Source organism: Oryzias latipes, chromosome 6 (genome assembly GCF_002234675.1).
Source record: "Oryzias latipes chromosome 6, ASM223467v1".
Classification (NCBI taxonomy): domain Eukaryota; kingdom Metazoa; phylum Chordata; class Actinopteri; order Beloniformes; family Adrianichthyidae; genus Oryzias; species Oryzias latipes.
Window position 1 is genome coordinate 9,859,975 of NC_019864.2, and position 12,580 is coordinate 9,872,554.

Consider the following 12,580-nt stretch of genomic DNA (forward strand, 5'->3'; position numbering starts at 1 on the left):
CAATGATGAGAATCTGGTCGCTCTCCAGGTCTAATAGTCTAATTTGCAATGAGACAATGATAAAAATCTTTTCAAATTTTATTCTTACTTTTTCCCTCCTCTGACTACTGCAAGACAGCAAGTTGTCAAACTGGGTCACAGAGAGATGGAAGTACCGCTGAAAGCAGCCATCATACAAATGTAGCTCCTGTAGACAGTTAATCTCACTGTACTGGGAGTCTATGAACAATGTGTCATCAACACAGACATGGAGACGTGCGTATCTATGCTTTTGTAGAGCTCTTCAAAATAAATAAACCTGATGCCAAAATCCTAAACCTTACCAATGTACAGTAAACAAATGTGTATTTGTACCGGACAGTCAAACTGCCAAGGATCATAATGTTTTGATTATAGATTATATCTCTTATGTCTTCTATATGCCAAAGCTGACAAGCAGGTTTTGATTTTCGAGGGAAGGTTGTGTGTAAAGCCCACACTTTCAGTTTCTAGATGTGAAACAATCAACAAAGTACTAAATGTTGCAGTTCTTCAAAAGGCCACTGAACAAGGTTTGTTGGTATAGGCCCATCTCTCTTTTTTTTTTTTTTTTTTTTTTTTTTTTACTTGTCCTTTCCAACAGCTGGGCAGGCAGATGAGAGCTGACGGCCTCTTGTGTTGGACATATTTTACTTTAAAAACAGGGGTTATTAATCTTCAGACAAACCAAAGGTATGTCTAAATAAACCCCTTTTGTAATTGAGGCCCATCTTTCTAAAACTTACTATAAATAAATAATGAAAATTTGTATTTATTTAATAAAGGGACAATGCACACAACAGCAGTGTGAAGTGCTCTAAAAAAGAAAGACTTTAAATACCCAGTTTTTTAGCCTTAACTAATTGGCTGACCATGGCCAGCCACCAACTATAAACTTATGTTGTTCAAAAGGTGAAACATTACTTAAGACTCCATAAACAATGCCCCCTCATCTACTTTGTGCGTGGATGGTGTTCGATGCCTGTGGCAAGGGGGTCAATCAATTGTCTGGTAAATAGTGTCTGTGTGGTCAGTGAACTTGCATTCTTTCAGCACTGTGAAAAATAGGGTGATCCAATATGTAAACAAATCAGACCCACTGACAACAAGAGGTCAGAATCTGGATGCCAAGCCTTTAGAAGTAATTGTCCAATTTTGCCAACCATGATCAGCAGAGACAGCTGGTGAAACGATAGTCTACTATTTTTTTTACGCATTATCTGTATTATAACATCCAGCAGCTTAACACTTATGAATATACACTATATTACCAGAAGTATTTGCTTACCTTTCAAGACTCAACTATGAACTGAAGTGCCATTCCATTCCTAACCCATAGAGCTCAATGTGATGTAGGTCCACCTTTTGCAGCTATACAGCTTCAACTCTTCTGGGAAGACAGTCCACAAGGTTGTGGAGTGTATATAGAGGAACTTTTGACCATTCTTCCAGAAGCCCATTGGTGAGGTCACACACTGATGTTGGTGGAGAAAGCCTGGCTCTCAATCTCCACTCTAATTCATCCCAAAGGTGTTCTATCGGGTTCAGGTCAGGACTCTGTGCCGGCCAGTCAATTTTATCCACACCTCTGTCGTCCATGTCTTTTTGGACCTTGCTTTGTGCACTGGTGCACAGTCATGTTGGGAGAGGACGGTGCCTGCTCCAAACTGTTCTCACAAGGTACCAATTGACTGTGCAGTAAGTCTGCAACCTCTTTGCACAATGCGTTAGGGGTGTGTATTGGCAAGAATCTGGCGATACGAAACATATCTCGATACGTGTCCTGCAATACCATAAGCTTCCTGATATTGGACACGAACACATTTTGTGTTTTTTTTTAAGAGTATGACTTAGAAAAACTACCTGAATATCAATATGTCTTTTATTGTAATAAAATTGTAAAATTCAGTTTATTTATTGACCACAATGTTAAGCACTGCAACTGTATCTCATATATAAGTTGCTTTTACCCCAGAAAATTCAAAACAATGCACATAAATAATTAAATAAGTATCGTCCTGACAGCAATTTTAATCGATAGAACTATTGCCAAATGAACTATCGCGATATATCGCCGAAACGATTTTCTACAACAACCCTATCATGTGCTTTAGCATCCTCTCCAGTTTACGTGGCCTACCACTTGGTGGCTGAATTGCTGTTGTTCCCAAACTCTTCCAATTTGTTATGATAGAGCTGACAGTTGACTGTGCAGTATTTAGGAGGGAGGATATTTCATGACTGCACATGTTGCACAGGTGGCATCCTATGACAATTCCATTCTGGATTTCACTGAGGTCCTGAGAGCAGCCCATTCTTTCACAAATGTTTGTAAAAACATTCTGCATGCCTCCCCACCCAGAAGGGCCCAGTGGGCCCCATATGGTTTAAAAGTGGGCAGAAATTGTGTGCCCCAAATGGGTTTGTCTGCAGTTTCCATGGTCGCCCCACCTCTGTTTGCCCACATTGGCTTAAGTGGGCACTTGGTGCTGTCCAACAGACAGCTGGCAAGCGCCGCCCAGATGGTCCGCCACCCCGGTGGGCAGCTTGCTCGCGTAGCAAGACAGCCCTCTGAGTGCCCAATCAGTGGGCTGACAAAGCCATCTGGGGCACACATTTTCTGCCCACTTTTAAACCATCTGGGGCCTGCTGGCTTGGGTGCTGATTTTATACAACTGTGGACAGGCCAAGTGATTAAGACACCTGATTTTATTTTAGTATAGCTTCTTTCAGAGTTTCATTTATTTCTCCTAAATGTTTTAATCCAATACTGCACTGGCCAGTCTGTGATGTTCACATGCATACCTGATGGAAAGTTCCAAATTCATTAAAGAATACTACAGATATACGAGCTGTTGCAGATCCACTAAACATAGAATAGCAAAGTGATACCAGTAAATAATGATAAGGTTCTCATTTTAAGAAAATTAGACCTTTGACAGCTTCAAGAGAAGACACCAGTACGGAAATATGAGGTGTTAAAATGTCCGTCAGGTCTCACTTAGGAGTGAGTTTCAAAGTGGGTGCTGCCGGTAGCCAGCCATTAGTGCTTGGCAGCCTTGCCTTCAGCATTTCAATGTAAAACTGACATTTAGAAGAGAGCAGATGACGCTATTGACACATGGATAGGCTGTAATTAGTTCCCCCTTTAGCATTCATTGTGTGAGGCATTTCATCACTAAATGTCAATTATCATGGCAGCTCTATTCAGCAAGTAACCTTCAGTTATCACACTAAGCATTCAAAGGAAGGGTGCCTTTAAGATTAAGCTGACTTTATCCCCATGCTGACAGGTCTCTTTGACTGTGCTTAGTGATATGGAATAATGTAACATTCAGATATCTGCAGGGTTTCACCTGCAGCAGGTGTTAAAAGACAAATCCAGTTGTTATACTTTCAGAAGAAATATATTCCTTAACTAAATTGGGCGCCTGGCTGACTAAAAGACAAAACTAAGTGATTCTCACTCAGAGCTTGGAAAAATAAAGCTTTGTGGCAAACATTTTATTCAGACTTGTTAAATGACAAGCTTTTCCTTCTCTGCCCACCTCCAAGTTTTGGATTGTTAAATTATACAAAAACTAAAACACACCTTTAAAAAAAAAGTGAGTGGGATGTTATTTTAGTTACTTCCTGCTCACTTCAAATATAAACCTGGGTTGCATTCAGCAAGCACAACTGATGATGCTACCCTTCATCAGTGCCCTAGAAAACATGATTTTCTACACCCAAATTTATGCATAAATTAAAGCCAGCACTTCAAGCTTAAGCTAATTTACATTTTATGAATCATTTGGTGATTTGGAATTTTAAAGTCCCCCCACTAACCTTTGGTGCTGGTAATTACTGCATTTATTCCAGAACTAACAGGGCTTCATGACAAAAAATTAAATCTACTATTTTTTTCAAACATTTTGCAAATGCCAATCTCACTCATGGTTCATTTTGCATAATTTGTAAATTGGTATGCCCCCCAAAAATATCGTTCATTCATAATCATACCTCATGAGCACCTAGACTACAAAAATGTATACTATTACTTGTCGACACACATTGCATTATGGGTATGAAAAAAGCCAAAATAATCTTTACTAAAAGATGTTTTAAAAAGTCACCTTAAGGGAAGAGGTAAGGAGTTTATTGATTCAGAAATATTTTGAAGTAGCCAGTTAAGGTGGCTTTTGGACTCCTAACTTTGGATTTACTCAAGCTATATTTTGTTCTATTGCAGGATCGTTTCCAGTGGTCTTTAAATTGCGATTGTAGAAAATGAGACAACTGTTACAATAGTAAAGATAGAATAATTAATTATTATGTTAATGATATTAGTTATTATTCATGTGAAAGCATTTTTATTACATCAGGGGCACATTACCCTTCATCTAACTCCCCTGACATACAATGTCATGTTTGCGGAATGTCAAAAATGACCATGAAAGCCAGCTTGAATATTACAGAGGTAGAACTTATAATAGACATAAACTTGACAAAATACATTAAATGTGGCAAAATCAAACTGCAAAATCCATCAAAGGGATAAAACAAAATAGTGATGACAAGTGGACAGACAATGACAAACTGATAACCACTTAAATAAGACTGAGGGTCATCAACACAGAGAAACAGCTAAGTAATTGCTCACTTGTGCAGTGATAAGGAGGAAAAAGTACAGTACCAAAACACAAACCATTTTTTTTGTCATTCATCTTTTCAAAACTGTCTTTAATTGCTGAGTGTCTGGCAATAACTCTAAGCACCTCTGAACTGCTGAATGACTGCTGATTATCGAATGACGGATAGCTGCACGATTGCAACATGGGCTGCTAACAGCAGAAGCAGGACACTACAGAGGCCAGAGACCCAAGAAAACAGCAGCAGAAACGGAAGTGAGCTAAGTGAGCTGAGCGAGCCTCACAATAACACAACCAGCACAGTGACCGGGCAAAGACGGATGACTTCTGAGTCAGGAGCAGATTGTGGGGACTTGATGAAGCCTCAGAGCAGAACAGGGGCAGATTCAGATCAGCACAGATCACCTGACATACAAGTTAAGGAGGTCAAAGATTAGGTAAGTGAGTAAAAGAAATCAAAAGTACATTGATTTTTGTCTTTGCAAGGAATAATATGTTTCATGAGAAGTCAAGTTTGCTTTTCAGACTTAGGCTCTGAAATCTGAATAACGGATGTGATGTAAAGCAGGTGCCGGTCAGTGTGTGAATGATACAAAACCAATACCTCTGTCATAAGATAACAGTGGTTTGGTTAATTTTGTGTTTGGTTGTCATTTATATTTTAAGTAACATGTACTTTCATAACACTTTTCTACTTTGAAGGAGACTTTACGGTCTCAGGCCCATTCACCCATGGGCACACAGACACATTCACATGATGGCAGTTCTGCTGTACCATGCAAGGCCACCTGGAGAGTTGTGTGGTTCTGTGTCTTCCTCCAGATCACTTTCAGACACGAGTAGGGACGGCAGGCACTGAACCTGGTAATATTTATTTAAAGGTGTGCCGCTCTACCTCTGCACTACTTTTTATTTTCATTAAGACAAAGATGTCCCATAAAAGCTGGAGTTCATGTCTAAAGTAGAAAAATAAAGTTGAGGGGGGGGGGGGGGGGGGGGTCCCTGAGGTGCCTATAAACACTGGGTACTTGATTAACTGAGGTAGAAACTGCAAAATCGAGAGGGATGCTTGTTTTTAAGAAACATAAAAGAAACATACATTTATTTTGAAACAAACTTATTAAGTGCTCATCCTTTGTATCTGATTATTGAATCCACAACATTTAAGTGGGAATATTCAACAACTATCATCTTATCATCTTTGTTTTCCCATTCATGGAAGGCCAGGGTCTAATCACAAGGGTTACCCCTTGTGCTATCTTAGATGACTCCACCCTTACATTGACGTGTTCTCCCTACCATGACAAAGGTGGATAAAGGTGGAAAGATTTCATGTAATCCATGGACACCAGTGAAGATCCCAAATCATTGAAGAAAAAAGGTTCAGAGCACTGTCTAGTGAGTTTAGATGACCCAACTCCCAATGTTAAAATGCTTAAGATAGCACAAGGGTTACAGTCAAGAAGCCAATAATCACAAAGCTGGAAACAGTAGCTACAGATCAACCAACCGATAACTCCATACACCCTATGTCTATCTATATACATTTATTGGTTTTGACAAGTGTTAATAGTGACTGATGGACCGCTTTATTTATATTAAGCTTTTATGTTTTAGAAAGTGTTTTACTGCCAGTGCAGACATCAAGCTAGTAAGTAGAGAAGCCATAAAGCCATGACTTTGCATGAACTGCCATTACTGCTAAACACAGAGTACTTGCCATGAGTGTAAAGGCACAATATTCATTGTGGCAATCCACTCTGTTTATAGGTTTTGTTCAGCATCTGTCTTCAAGATTGGATAAATAATTGTACAATGTGCTGTGACATTATTCTACAAATATGTAACAAGAAAACCTCTGAAGATTTCATGTAACTAGTTTAATCAAAATTTGAAAAAAAAAATTGAATAAGTCAAATCATCTTTTTGAAGTAACATATACATTTACTAAAGGCAAATAACTTCTTTAAATCTATGTTTTGCCCATCCCGCTTACAAGCTTAATCTGCTTACAAATATGCATTTGAGTGAAGCCTTGAACTGGGAGGCCATTCATCCTGAGCGTGCTCCTGTCACGCTTTAGATTCTGGTATTCATCACCAGTTGCTACAAGGGGTCAGAACAACTCTGGTTCTAGGGATGCAAGGTCAGGGATAATTACACTGACGCAGGCTATCATGCCAGCTGAGGGACCAGTGTTGAATGTCAGAGCTCATTATGCCAGCAAGGACATGGAAGGCGAATAAGCAGTAAGTGCATCTTCTTCACCTTGGGCTCTAAAAGGAAGATTCAGACAGAGTTTGCTATGCCACAAATCTGTTTAACCACAGCCACATTATCCAGTAAATTCTGTATTTAATATTCAGCATCAGTGGGGAATGTAATCCACCAAAGCCTAAATACTTTCCAATGAAATGATGTCAAATCAGTTGTCATTTCTTCACGAAACGGGCGTCGTCTTGTTAGAACTAGACAATGTGAGCACGTAGAGATTGGTCCAAATCAGTCTGAGTAATCGTTTCTTTTTATTTTATTTTTTCTCTTAACTTGTTCTGTCCAACAACTGAGCGAAAAGATGAGAGCTGAAGGCCTTTTGTGTTGGATAGGTTTTACTATTACAAAAAGAGGTTAAATGTGTTTTCGAGTAACCAGGGTGCAAATTTGTATAAACCCCTTTATATATATATATATATATATATATATATATATATATATATATATATATATATATATATATATATATATATATATATATATATATATACTTTTTATTACGGGGGAGGGAGAGGGGAAAAGTGTCTGTGTGTGTGTGTGGGGGGGGGGGGGGGGGGGGGGGAGAAAAAAAAGAAAAAAAATGTCATTGTTTCTAAGGGAACCCCTCTCCCAATCAGGAGTGAGCATGTTGGAAGTCCACACCCCTGCCATTTGAAAGTGGCTCAGGCAGGAGAATCTGTCAATCAAATGTTTCAAACATTCTGCATGAGAGCACATACTTTGATTGAGGGATCTGACTGACCAGTTTAGAACTTGACTAACAGCAAAATATTGTAAAAATTAGTATTAAGAGCCTTTCTTGGGACCTTCCTGTTTACATGATCTTCCTGTGCATATTTGAAATTTCTCCAGGGATTTCAACTTCACCCTACAGTCCAAAAACATTCTTCATAGGTTAATTCATGTCTAAATTGTCCATAGGTGTGCATAGGTGGCTCTGCGACAGACTGGCAACCTGTCCAGGGTGTACCTAGCCTTCGCCCAACAGTGGCCAGGTTGGGCTCCGTCAGCCCCCCGACCCTGCAAAAGATAAAACAAGCTTTGAAAATGAATGGATGGATGGATCAAGAACATGCTTAAAAAAAGTAGCAAAGCAAGATTGGTCAGTCTGACAAACTTTTTTTAATTATTTCTCAATAGAAGTCTATGGGTTTTTGGCTTCTCCCAGTTATACCAATGTACATTCAAATAAACTGTTTCCAAATCCAAATGTGTTTTCTTAAGCTTTTTCCAAAGAGATTTACACTTTCTTTCTTTTTTAAGATTTCTTCCTCTGACCTGCTAAAAGTTTATATTTTCTACCTATCTGTTTGCCTTTGTTCTTTTAAATGGCAAAAATGGGGACTTTGGGGTTTTTGTAATGCTTAATTCTCATGTGAAACAATTTGAGACTCATCTCAAGGTTTAGACTTAACTTGAGGTTTGGGTCTTTCTAACAGTATGTATTTATTTTTTGAATCTTTCATTTTATTTCTTTCGTTTTATGACAACCTAATAATACAATATTTATTAATGCATATATGTCAATCAAGTTAAAAAACTGAAATACCTGTTTATTATGTAAGTTAAAAAAAACAAATGAATACAAAAAATCACATCATGAGTTTATCTTACTTGGCAAACAGCTCTTTACTTGTTATTCCCACAAATCTTTCTGCCTCCCAACTTAGTCCAGTACATGTTGATTTCCATACCGCCTTTGGTGCACCACTAACCTCATCCCGCACCACCTTTTCTGGCTCCTTGTTAGACACTGAATGTTTATTTACTTAGTCTCTTACAATCTAAAGGAAATAAACCCAAAATAATTATGTTGTATCATTTATTATTTCAAGTTCTATTGCTTTAGGTGACATGACAAAACTATAACATTATAACTATAACATTCAGACATTCAACAGTCATGTTTTAAAAGATTAAACCGTTTAATATTTGAGCTCCTATCAATCAAATGTTATAGTCATGATTTTTTTGTATTTGCCTCTACTTTATTTATTTTTTAATCTAAAAACAACAGTGTTACAGTTTCAATCTTAGGAATTTACTCCGTCTTTGAAAGAATAAAAATAAGAAATAGCTGTCCGTTGGGTTCCAAACACAGAAAACACTATTTCCCAATGGTTCTGTTAAACTCGAGGCTTGTCATGTCTAGAAAAAATCCCCCAAATATGTTCACAACCAAGAACTTTCTTTCTGCAATAACTGGGCTGATTTATTTTTATTTTTTCTGTATCAACTATTGCTTTATGAATACATTGAGAAACATTGATTGTTTTAATAGTGAAATATATATCCCTTTTGTTTTCAGACTGGTCTAATATTCATTTACAAATGGTCACAAATCTAATCATGATATGCATGTTCTAGCATCTGCACTGTTTGTTAATTGCACCCATCAAAACAGTAATTATATGCTAAGAAAGCTGTTGTCTGACAGAGTAGAAATTAGAATCAGTAATTGTTTAGAATAACACAGCTTAAAAAGGAATCAAATTGAAGCAGTATTACATCCCATGTTTTAGATTGTGATTCAGCCACAGAGATGAAGGTTAAACTACAAATAGGCTATTGCCATCCTTTAGATTGATCAAAACAAACAGAAGTTTAAATAAGGGCCCACAGTTTGACACTTTAAGTTCATTTCCTGTGCTACTCTGAAGTGGACTCATGTGAGGGTCATTTTAACCCTTGTGCTATCTTAGATGACCCCACCCTTACATTGACGTGTTATTCCTACCATGACAAAGGTGGATAAAGGTGGAAAGATTTCATGTATCCATGGACACGAGTGAGGTACACAAATCATTGAAGAAAAAAGGTTTAGCGCACTGTCTATTGGGTCTAGATGACCCAACTCCCAATGGTAAAGTGCCTAGGATAGCACAAGGGTTACATATGCCAGCTGATTCTTTCATAGTCCTGTCTTTTTTCATTAGGCCTCTACATTCAGGGTCAGAGCTAAATCACATTTGAATGATACTGTAAATTTTCCCCATTAGCCTAATTTGGCATTATTTTTTTCACCTTAGCCATTACATGAGGAACTAAGTTGTAAAGAAGAAAAAAAGACCTTCACAATGATTGTACCAAATGGAGAGCCACTAAAGTGATCATAGTTTACCAGGACTCTAATAAGTCTACTTAATGGCAAAAAGTATGCTGGAAAAAAAGGTTTCATAGAAGCTTTCAAATGCTTGTGATGCCTTCTGTTGGAAATCAAACAATGCTTGTAAACCTGTGACTTTCTTTCGGTTCCTGCAAGGTAATGAGACTACCACCAAGATGAAAGGCTTCAGAATTAGCCCCCGCTTAGCTTTTAATCAAGTGTCACTGTCTCAATAGTTTCCACACGTTAAATTTTTAAGAGATTTTTTTTTTCATCAGTGAATTTTACACTGTCAGAAAAATTACAAAGAGACTACAAAAGAGAAGGCTTTATGTAATACCTGCCTCTACATATAGTCTTTTTTTTAACCATCTGCAGTTGCAGCTCACAAAAGAAAATGAATTGACACAGCTTGCTTTATCATTCAGTCTTTTTTTTCTTCTAATTCCTGGCAACTGAAAAGATGAATATGTCCAATCAAGCATATTGTGTTTGATCAGGCTAAAAAAAGTCCAAGCAGAAGCAAAATATAAGAAGCACCTTCCTAAGTGAATCAGTTGCTCATATTTAAATGCAATATCCATCATTCTCAACTTTAAAGTCAGTGGAAGGAAAGACTTTGAACTGGATTTCAAAGACTTGCCTCTGAAATCTAAAGATTAATGTGAGAAATGTCAGACGGCAGAGTCCCTTTTCTCCAGATAAATCCGGAATTCCTTTAGAGACCGTGTCAGGCTGTGTTGAAGGACGCATTTCACAACAGTGACCTAGTAAACCTAGGACCTTGTAGGAACTTTCGACCAAAGTTACATTTGATCGATTTTTAAAGATCATTTAAAAGTGAAGCCACTAAAAAATTGATGTGTTTTAGTTGAAAAAGTTTACAAAATACATGTCTAACCACAAGGTTCTCCAGTGTTAACGGTTCTTTTAACATTACTCTTCCCTCCAGATCCTAAAGCCTTGTTTCCACTGAGCAGTACAGTGGTAATTCAGGTGAGTGTTTCCCTTGAAAGTTAGACCGTCACTGCGCATGCAAGGTATAGACCGTTTACGTAGTCTTGCGTCATAGTAGTTTGACAACAGCAAAGGCAAAGCTATCAACAACAACAATGGAGGTCAACCAGCAGCTTTTGGTAGTTTGTATATACAAGTCAATTAATGTTCTTTGATAGACAAATCGCGGTGGCAAAGAACAACACAGCTTAAAAGAGGTGTGGCTGGTTTGGCACTTTCTTTTGTTGAAATTGACTTCCCGCCAATCAACTGGTTTCATCGTTCTAGCAGATACGTTCCATTTTTTTATGGACCTACAACCAGCATGGGTCCAAAAATGGAATGGTTCGATATCGTGTGACCCTTGTGCTATCCTAGGCATTTTAACATTGGGAGTTGGGTCATCTAGACCCACAAGACACTGCACTGAATCTTTTTTCTTCATTGATTTGTGATCTTCACTGGTGTCCATGCATTACATGAAATCTTTCCACCTTCATCCACCTTTGTCGTGGTAGGAATAAGACATCAAAGTAAGGGTGGGTACATCTAAGATAGTACAAGGGTTAATGGGTTCATTTAATAATGGAAACACTCAAAATACCGTACTGGACTGTACCACTCAGTGGAAACGAAGCTTAAAAGAATTTGTATTGTTCCTTTTTCTCGATTTATGATATATTTTATACCACACTACCATACAGTTTCATAGAGTAAAGCAAACAACACTGTCTTTCTACCTTGTTATCCTCTCTAAAGAGTGAGGGGAAAATGAGCTTGCATCTCATGACAGAATGACCTAAAAGCTCAATGTCTCACTTTATGATCTCACAGACACTTCAAGTCTCAATCTGTCATCATGTCCACATTTGGCCTTTAACTGTGTGCCAGTCTGAAAACAGCTAATAAGGTCACTAGCAGATGAATTCTTATTGTTAGACATTAAACAATTCATGGATCGGGTTCATGGTAATTTGTTTTATACTGGATTAACTATATGAACAAATAAATAATAAGCTCCCTTAAAGACAAGATGGGTTGAAAGTCTTGAGCACAATTTTAAGTGTTTTTGACTTGTCTATAGTCACGACACTTAAACTAAGGACAGAAACACTCTGGTCATGAAGTAATTACAATGTTGTCTGTTTCAACAGATGACTTCAGCTGTAAGTTGGTTAAGGTACATACTGAAAAGCCAAATATGAACAGTTTGTCTTAGTAGATGCTCTATCTATCTATCTATCTATCTATCTATCTATCTATCTATCTATCTATCTATCTATCTATCTATCTATCTATCTATCTATCTATCTATCTATCTATCTATCTATCTATCTATCTATCTATCTATCTATCTATCTATCTATCTATCTATTGTTGGAAAGAAATCTTCACTTTTCAGTTCTTTCCATACATGCATGTTCAGTAGTCGAGAGTGGTAAAGCAAACAAGGATTCAACCGGATTAAAAATATACAAAGTTTATTTCCCTGACAATAGTTCTAGAGGACAGATTAAACATTAATGCAGATATATCTGGGTTCCCAAGTTAAGAC